An 11939-nucleotide genomic window follows, 5' to 3' on the forward strand; every position below is an offset into this window, starting at 1 on the left:
TCCATTGACCACAGGGATATGGGGAGACTGATCATGACCTTCCATTGGCCACAGGGATATGGGAAGACTGACATGACCTCCCATTGACCACAGGGATATGGGGAGACTGACATGACCTCCCATTGACCACAAGATATGGGGAGACTGACATGACCTCACATTGACCACAGGGATGTGGGGAGACTGACATGACCTTTCATTGACACAGGGATGTGGGGAGACTGACATGACCTCCCATTGACCACAGGGATATGGGGAGACTGACATGACCTCCCATTGACCACAGGGACATGTGGAGACTGACATGACCTCCCATGGGCCACAGGGATATGGGGAGACTGACATGACCTTCCATTGACCACAGGGATATGAGAAGACTGACATGACCTCCCATTGACCACAGGGATATGGGGAGACTGATCATGACATGACCTTCCATTGACCACAGGGATATGGGGAGACTGATATGACCTCCCATTGACCACAGGGATATGGGGAGACTGACATGACCTTCCATTGACCACAGGGATATGGGGAGACTGACATGACCTCCCATTGACCACAGGGATATGGGGAGACTGATCATGATATGACCTTCCATTGACCACAGGGATATGGGGAGACTGACATGACCTCCCATTGACCACAGGGATATGGGGAGACTGATCATGATATGACCTCCCATTGACCACAGGGATATGGGGAGACTGATCATGATATGACCTTCCATTGGCCACAGGGATATGGGGAGACTGATATGACCTCCCATTGACCACAGGGATATGGGGAGACTGACATGACCTTCCATGGGCCACAGGGATATGGGAAGACTGACATGGCCTCCCATTGACCACAGGAATATGGGGAGAGCTGACATGACCTTCCATTGACCACAGGGATATGGGGAGACTGACATGACCTTCCATTGACCACAGGAATATGGGGAGAGACTGACATGACCTTCCATTGACCACAGGGATATGGGGAGACTGACATGACCTCCCATTGACCATAGGGATATGGGGAGACTGACATGACCTCCCATTGACCACAGGGATATGGGGAGACTGACATGACCTCCCATTGACCACAGGGATATGGGGAGACTGACATGACCTCCCATTGACCACAGGGATATGGGGAGACTGACATGACCTCCCATTGACCACAGGGATATGGGGAGACTGACATGACCTTCCATTGACCACAGGGATATGGGGAGACTGACATGACCTTCCATTGACCACAGGGATATGGGGAGACTGACATGACCTTCCATTGACCACAGGGATATGGGGAGACTGACATGACCTTCCATTGACCACAGGGATATGGGGAGACTGACATGACCTTCCATTGACCACAGGGATATGGGGAGACTGACATGACCTTCCATTGACCACAGGGATATGGGGAGACTGACATGACCTTCCATTGACCACAGGGATATGGGGAGACTGACATGACCTTCCATTGACCACAGGGATATGGGGAGACTGACATGACCTTCCATTGACCACAGGAATATGGGGAGACTGACATGACCTTCCATGGACCACAGGGATATGGGGAGACTGACATGACCTTCCATTGACCACAGGGATATGGGAGACTGACATGACCTTCCATTGACCACAGGGATATGGGGAGACTGACATGACCTTCCATGACCACAGGGATATGGGGACGACTGACATGACCTTCCATTGACCACAGGATGACTGACTGACCTTCCATTGACCACAGGGATATGGGGGAGACTGACATGACCTCCCATTGACCACAGGGATATGGGGAGACTGACATGACCTTCCATGGGCCAAAGGGATATGAGAAGACTGACTGACATGACCTTCCATTGACCACAGGGATATGGGGAGACTGACATGACCTTCCATTGACCACAGGGATATGGGGAGACTGACATGACCTTCCATTGACCACAGGGATATGGGGAGACTGACATGACCTTCCATTGACCACAGGGATATGGGGAGACTGACATGACCTTCCATTGACCACAGGGATATGGGGAGACTGACATGACCTTCCATTGACCACAGGGATATGGGGAGACTGACATGACCTCCCATTGACCACAGGGATATGGGGAGACTGACATGACCTTCCATTGGCCACAGGGATATGGGGAGACTGACATGACCTCCCATTGACCACAGGGATATGGGGAGACTGACATGACCTCCCATTGACCACAGGGATATGGGGAGACTGACATGACCTTCCATTGACCACAGGGATATGGGGAGACTGACATGACCTCCCATTGACCACAGGGATATGGGGAGACTGACATGACCTCCCATTGGCCACAGGGATATGGGGAGACTGATCATGACATGACCTCCCATTGACCACAGGAATATGGGGAGACTGACATGACCTCCCATTGACCACAGGGATATGGGGAGACTGACATGACCTCCCATTGACCACAGGGATATGGGGAGACTGACATGACCTTCCATTGACCACAGGGATATGGGGAGACTGACATGACCTCCCATTGACCACAGGGATATGGGGAGACTGACATGACCTCCCATTGACCACAGGGATATGGGGAGACTGACATGACCTCCCATTGACCACAGGGATATGGGGAGACTGACATGACCTCCCATTGACCACAGGGATATGGGGAGACTGACATGACCTCCCATTGACCACAGGGATATGGGGAGACCTCCATTGACCACATAGGGGAGACTGACATGACCTCCCATTGACCACAGGGATATGGGGAGACTGACATGACCTCCCATTGACCACAGGGATATGGGGAGACTGACATGACCTTCCATTGACCACAGGAATATGGGGAGACTGACATGACCTTCCATTGACCACAGGGATATGGGGAGACTGACATGACCTTCCATTGACCACAGGGATATGGGGAGACTGACATGACCTTCCATGGGCCACAGGGATATGGGGAGACTGACATGACCTTCCATTGACCACAGGGATATGGGGAGACTGACATGACCTTCCATTGACCACAGGGATATGGGGAGACTGACATGACCTTCCATGGGCCAAAGGGATATGGGAAGACTGACTGACATGACCTTCCATTGACCACAGGGATATGGGGAGACTGACATGACCTTCCATTGACCACAGGAATATGGGGAGACTGTGACATGACCTTCCATTGACCACAGGATATGGGGAGACTGACATGACCTTCCATTGACCACAGGGATATGGGGAGACTGACATGACCTTCCATTGACCACAGGGATATGGGGAGACTGACATGACCTTCCATTGACCACAGGGATATGGGGAGACTGACATGACCTTCCATTGACCACAGGGATATGGGGGAGACTGACATGACCTTCCATTGACCACAGGGATATGGGGAGACTGACATGACCTTCCATTGACCACAGGGATATGGGGAGACTGACATGACCTTCCATTGACCACAGGGATATGGGGAGACTGACATGACCTTCCATTGACCACAGGGATATGGGGAGACTGACATGACCTTCCATTGACCACAGGAATATGGGGAGACTGACATGACCTTCCATTGACCACAGGGATATGGGGAGACTGACATGACCTTCCATTGACCACAGGGATATGGGGAGACTGACATGACCTTCCATTGACCACAGGGATATGGGGAGACTGACATGACCTTCCATTGACCACAGGGATATGGGGAGACTGACATGACCTCCCATTGACCACAGGGATATGGGGAGACTGACATGACCTCCCATTGACCACAGGGATATGGGGAGACTGACATGACCTTCCATTGACCACAGGGATATGGGGAGACTGACATGACCTTCCATTGGCCACAGGGATATGGGGGAGACTGACATGACCTTCCATTGACCACAGGGATATGGGGAGACTGACATGACCTCCCATTGACCACAGGGATATGGGGAGACTGACATGACCTTCCATTGACCACAGGGATATGGGGAGACTGACATGACCTTCCATTGACCACAGGGATATGGGGAGACTGACATGACCTCCCATTGACCACAGGGATATGGGGAGACTGACATGACCTTCCATTGACCACAGGGATATGGGGAGACTGACATGACCTCCCATTGACCACAGGGATATGGGGAGACTGACATGACCTCCCATTGACCACAGGGATATGGGGAGACTGACATGACCTCCCATTGACCACAGGGATATGGGGAGACTGACATGACCTTCCATTGACCACAGGGATATGGGGAGACTGACATGACCTTCCATTGACCACAGGGATATGGGGAGACTGACATGACCTCCCATTGACCACAGGGATATGGGGAGACTGACATGACCTCCCATTGACCACAGGGATATGGGGAGACTGACATGACCTCCCATTGACCACAGGGATATGGGGAGACTGACATGACCTCCCATTGACCACATGGGAGACTGACATGACCTCCATGGGCCACAGGGATGGGAGACTGACATGACCTTCCATTGGCCACAGGGATATGGGGAGACTGACATGACCTTCCATTGACCACAGGGATATGGGGAGACTGACATGACCTCCCATTGACCACAGGGATATGGGGAGACTGACATGACCTCCCATTGACCACAGGGATATGGGGAGACTGACATGACCTCCCATTGACCACAGGGATATGGGGAGACTGACATGACCTCCCATTGACCACAGGGATATGGGGAGACTGACATGACCTCCCATTGACCACAGGGATATGGGGAGACTGACATGACCTCCCATTGACCACAGGGATATGGGGAGACTGACATGACCTCCATTGACCACAATATGGGAGACTGACATGACCTCCATTGGCCACAGGGATATGGGGAGACTGACATGACCTCCCATTGACCACAGGGATATGGGGAGACTGACATGACCTACCATTGACCACAGGGATATGGGGAGACTGACATGACCTCCCATTGACCACAGGGATATGGGGAGACTGACATGACCTCCCATTGACCACAGGGATATGGGGAGACTGACATGACCTCCCATTGGCCACAGGGATATGGGGAGACTGACATGACCTCCCATTGACCACAGGGATATGGGGAGACTGACATGACCTCCCATTGACCACAGGGATATGGGGAGACTGACATGACCTCCCATTGACCACAGGGATATGGGGAGACTGACATGACCTTCCATTGACCACAGGGATATGGGGAGACTGACATGACCTCCATTGACCACAGGAATATGGGGAGACTGACATGACCTCCCATTGACCACAGGGATATGGGGAGACTGACATGACCTCCCATTGACCACAGGGATATGGGGAGACTGACATGACCTTCCATTGACCACAGGGATATGGGGAGACTGACATGACCTTCCATTGGCCACAGGGATATGGGGAGACTGACATGACCTCCCATTGACACAGGGATATGGGGAGACTGACATGACCTTCCATTGACCACAGGGATATGGGGAGACTGACATGACCTTCCATTGACCACAGGGATATGGGGAGACTGACATGACCTTCCATTGACCACAGGGATATGGGGAGACTGACATGACCTCCATTGACCACAGGGATATGGGGAGACTGACATGACCTTCCATTGACCACAGGGATATGGGGAGACTGACATGACCTCCCATTGACCACAGGGATATGGGGAGACTGACATGACCTTCCATTGACCACAGGGATATGGGGAGACTGACATGACCTTCCCATTGACCACAGGGATATGGGGGAGACTGACATGACCTCCCATTGACCACAGGGATATGGGGAGACTGACATGACCTCCCATTGACCACAGGGATATGGGGAGACTGACATGACCTTCCATTGACCACAGGGATATGGGGAGACTGACATGACCTTCCCATTGACCACAGGGATATGGGGAGACTGACATGACCTTCCATTGACCACAGGGATATGGGGAGACTGACATGACCTCCCATTGACCACAGGGATATGGGGAGACTGACATGACCTCCCATTGACACAGGGATATGGGGAGACTGACATGACCTCCCATTGACCACAGGGATATGGGGAGACTGACATGACCTCCATTGACCACAGGGAATATGGGGGAGACTGACATGACCTCCATTGACACAGGGATATGGGGGAGACTGACAATGATCCTCCCATTGACCACAGGGATATGGGGAGACTGACATGACCTCCCATTGACCACAGGGATATGGGGAGACTGACATGACCTCCCATTGACCACAGGGATATGGGGAGACTGACATGACCTTCCATTGACCACAGGGATATGGGGAGAGACTGACATGACCTTCCATTGACCACAGGGATATGGGAGACTGACATGACCTTCCATTGACCACAGGGATATGGGGAGACTGGACATTACTCCATTGACCACAGGGATATGGGGAGACTGAATGACCTCCTCCATTGGACCACAGGGATATGGGGAGACTGACATGATTCATTTACTTCTATGGGGAGACTGTACATGATCAGGAACACACTTGACAAAAATACAGGGGAAATCAATATGGGGAGACATGGACATGACCTTCCCATTGACATTTGGTTATTGTCAGGGATATTTTCTTTGTTGTTGTTTAGAGAGATAAGACATCTACCTAACACCCCAACAATCCATTAACCACAGGGATATGGGGACACTGACATGACCTTCCATTGACCACAGAGATATGGGGAGCTATTTCGACAATAGTAAACAAATCTGTAGTTAGTAACATCGTGCATTGAATTACAGAATTTATAAAGAAGAGAGACTGACCTGCATGTTCAATGTGTTTAATATCATTCTGAAAAATCCTGACCACATTGTGACATTTGGGGATAAGATCATTACTATTATAGCAGTACCAGGACTATTGTTTTATTCATTTATAATTTGGAATTAAAGGCCAAAAAAGTATATAGAAAGGCCCAGCAGGAACAAAGATCTGAATGGGAGGAAATTGAAACAAGATAAACAACATGTGATATCTGTATAAAGGTTTCTCCAAATCTGCAGAGGCTAGAGGTAAATTGATGTACATCAGTAGGTAAATTGTAACATTAAGAACCCATGTAGGTTATAGGATCACATTCTGTTGTTTGTAATGTGTAAGGACATAGGTTACAGTATCTGATTCAATATTTAAAAGGGACCCAATGTAGGTTATTCTCACATATGATGTAACACAAGTTCAAACACAAAACTTTGTAGGTAGGAAATCAATCATGTTTTATTCAACATAACTCAATCCATTACATGGCACTGAAATGTATAATCTCACATGTAAATGAAACCCAACTAACCCCCCCCAATGTGTACCAAAGTTATTGTCTTGCCCCCCCACCATATTTTCTTTGATGTTGTTTAGATTTGGATAGAAAGAATTTTGTCACATTTCTAAGCCATTAACACACCCCAACATCCATATAACAATAACCATTGCAAAGCAGGCTGCCCTGCCAGGGACATTAAGAAGACACTGTTGTATCTTAGCGTCATCAAGCTACTGAGTCACATAGCGATGATAGCTATTTTTCTCAATAGTAAAACAAAATCTGTAGTTAGTAACATGTGCCATTAACATATCTATTATAAAGACAAAGAAAATCACATGCATGTTCAATGTGTTTAATATTCATTCTGAAATTCCTGGACAAACATTGGTGACAATATAAGCATGGAAAATCCTGATCATTATTGGTATAGCAGTACAGACTAATGTTAATCATTTATAATCTGGTTGAATAAAGGCCAAACCAAATTATACAATAGAAAAGGTTTACCAGCAGGAACAGAATATCTAAAACTGAATGTGGAGAAATTGAAACAAGAGTAAACAACATGTTGATATCTGTATAAAGGTTCGGTATCTGTAAGAGAGCATTCTGCTGTGGAGGTAAATAGTTATACATCACACTGTGTACATGGTATGTAATGTATAAGGACCCATGTAGGTTATAGTATCACACTGTGTACACGGTATGTAATGTATAAGGACCCATGTAGGTTATAGTATCACACTGTGTACACGGTATGTAATGTATAAGGACCCATGTAGGTTATAGTATCACACTGTGTACACGGTATGTAATGTATAAGGACCCATGTAGGTTATAGTATCACACTGTGTACACGGTATGTAATGTATAAGGACCCATGTAGGTTATAGTATCACACTGTGTACACGGTATGTAATGTATAAGGACCCATGTAGGTTATAGTATCACATTGTGTACACGGTATGTAATGTATAAGGACCCATGTAGGTTATAGTATCACACTGTGTACACGGTATGTAATGTATAAGGACCCATGTAGGTTATAGTATCACACATTGTGTACACGGTATGTAATGTATAAGGACCCATGTAGGTTATAGTATCACATTGTGTACACGGTATGTAATGTATAAGGACCCATGTAGGTTATAGTATCACACTGTGTACACGGTATGTAATGTATAAGGACCCATGTAGGTTATAGTATCACACTGTGTACACGGTATGTAATGTATAAGGACCCATGTAGGTTATAGTATCACACTGTGTACACGGTATGTAATGTATAAGGACCCATGTAGGTTATAGTATCACACTGTGTACACGGTATGTAATGTATAAGGACCCATGTAGGTTATAGTATCACACTGTGTACACGGTATGTAATGTATAAGGACCCATGTAGGTTATAGTATCACACTGTGTACACGGTATGTAATGTATAAGGACCCATGTAGGTTATAGTATCACACTGTGTACACGGTATGTAATGTATAAGGACCCATGTAGGTTATAGTATCACACTGTGTACACGGTATGTAATGTATAAGGACCCATGTAGGTTATAGTATCACATTGTGTACACGGTATGTAATGTATAAGGACCCATGTAGGTTATAGTATCACACTGTGTACACGGTATGTAATGTATAAGGACCCATGTAGGTTATAGTATCACATTGTGTACACGGTATGTAATGTATAAGGACCCATGTAGGTTATAGTATCACATTGTGTACACGGTATGTAATGTATAAGGACCCATGTAGGTTATAGTATCACACTGTGTACACGGTATGTAATGTATAAGGACCCATGTAGGTTATAGTATCACACTGTGTACACGGTATGTAATGTATAAGGACCCATGTAGGTTATAGTATCACACTGTGTACACGGTATGTAATGTATAAGGACCCATGTAGGTTATAGTATCACACTGTGTACACGGTATGTAATGTATAAGGACCCATGTAGGTTATAGTATCACATTGTGTACACGGTATGTAATGTATAAGGACCCATGTAGGTTATAGTATCACACTGTGTACACGGTATGTAATGTATAAGGACCCATGTAGGTTATAGTATCACACTGTGTACACGGTATGTAATGTATAAGGACCCATGTAGGTTATAGTATCACATTGTGTACATGGTATGTAATGTATAAGGACCCATGTAGGTTATAGTATCACACTGTGTACACGGTATGTAATGTATAAGGACCCATGTAGGTTATAGTATCACACTGTGTACACGGTATGTAATGTATAAGGACCCATGTAGGTTATAGTATCACACTGTGTACATGGTATGTAATGTATAAGGACCCATGTAGGTTATAGTATCACACTGTGTACACGGTATGTAATGTATAAGGACCCATGTAGGTTATAGTATCACACTGTGTACACGGTATGTAATGTATAAGGACCCATGTAGGTTATAGTATCACACTGTGTACACGGTATGTAATGTATAAGGACCCATGTAGGTTATAGTATCACACTGTGTACACGGTATGTAATGTATAAGGACCCATGTAGGTTATAGTATCCACTGTGTACATGGTATGTAATGTATAAGGACCCATGTAGGTTATAGTATCACATTGTGTACACGGTATGTAATGTATAAGGACCCATGTAGGTTATAGTATACATGTGTACCGGTATGTAATGTATAAGGACCCATGTAGGTTATAGTATCACACTGTGTACACGGTATGTAATGTATAAGGACCCATGTAGGTTATAGTATCACATTGTGTACACGGTATGTAATGTATAAGGACCCATGTAGGTTATAGTATCACACTGTGTACACGGTATGTAATGTATAAGGACCCATGTAGGTTATATTGTAGGTTATATATCCAGACTGTGTACATGGTATGTAATGTATAAGGACCCATGTAGGTTATAGTATCACATTGTGTACACGGTATGTAATGTATAAGGACCCATGTAGGTTATAGTATCACATTGTGTACACGGTATGTAATGTATAAGGACCCATGTAGGTTATAGTATCACACTGTGTACACGGTATGTAATGTATAAGGACCCATGTAGGTTATAGTATCACATTGTGTACACGGTATGTAATGTATAAGGACCCATGTAGGTTATAGTATCACATTGTGTACACGGTATGTAATGTATAAGGACCCATGTAGGTTATAGTATCACATTGTGTACACGGTATGTAATGTATAAGGACCCATGTAGGTTATAGTATCACATTGTGTACACGGTATGTAATGTATAAGGACCCATGTAGGTTTATATAGTATCACATTGTGTACACGGTATGTAATGTATAAGGACCCATGTAGGTTATAGTATCACACTGTGTACACGGTATGTAATGTATAAGGACCCATGTAGGTTATAGTATCACATTGTGTACACGGTATGTAATGTATAAGGACCCATGTAGGTTATAGTATCACACTGTGTACATGGTATGTAATGTATAAGGACCCATGTAGGTTATAGTATCACATTGTGTACACGGTATGTAATGTATAAGGACCCATGTAGGTTATAGTATCACATTGTGTACACGGTATGTAATGTATAAGGACCCATGTAGGTTATAGTATCACACTGTGTTATAATGTATAAGGACCCATGTAGGTTATACTGTGTGTACACGGTATGTAATGTATAAGGACCCATGTAGGTTTATATGTAGGTTACATATCCAGACTGTGTACAGGTATGTAATGTATAAGGACCCATGTAGGTTATAGTATCACATTGTGTACACGGTATGTAATGTATAAGGACCCATGTTGTTATAGTATCACATTGTGTACACGGTATGTAATGTATAAGGACCCATGTAGGTTATAGTATCACACTGTGTACACGGTATGTAATGTATAAGGACCCATGTAGGTTATAGTATCACATTGTGTACACGGTATGTAATGTATAAGGACCCATGTAGGTTATAGTATCACATTGTGTACATGGTATGTAATATATAAGGACCCATGTAGGTTATAGTATCACACTGTGTACACGGTATGTAATGTATAAGGACCCATGTAGGTTATAGTATCACATTGTGTACACGGTATGTAATGTATAAGGACCCATGTAGGTTATAGTATCACATTGTGTACACGGTATGTAATGTATAAGGACCCATGTAGGTTATAGTATCACACTGTGTATACACGGTATGTAATGTATAAGGACCCATGTAGGTTATAGTATCACATTGTGTACACGGTATGTAATGTATAAGGACCCATGTAGGTTATAGTATCACACTGTGTACATGGTATGTAATGTATAAGGACCCATGTAGGTTATAGTATCACACTGTGTACACGGTATGTAATGTATAAGGACCCATGTAGGTTACAATAGGTGCGTAGGACTTTTTATATATTCCAGAAGTACATGTATTTGTGAATAAGTTTAACCTCAATAATCCCACTATTCAATCCCTTATCCTCATGTGCAATTTATATTAGAAAATTTTCACGGTGTTCGAATACAGAAATTTATGGAACAAGATGGCCTAGTTCGGCCTTTGTATCGCTCTACCTGGCTGTTTGTAATGAAAAGTTAATGTTTGAGGATACAAGTTCATTGTTGAGGACAAAAGAAGAGAATT

The sequence above is a fragment of the Argopecten irradians genome, chromosome 1, assembly GCF_041381155.1.
Source record: "Argopecten irradians isolate NY chromosome 1, Ai_NY, whole genome shotgun sequence".
NCBI classification, from domain to species: Eukaryota; Metazoa; Mollusca; class Bivalvia; order Pectinida; family Pectinidae; genus Argopecten; species Argopecten irradians.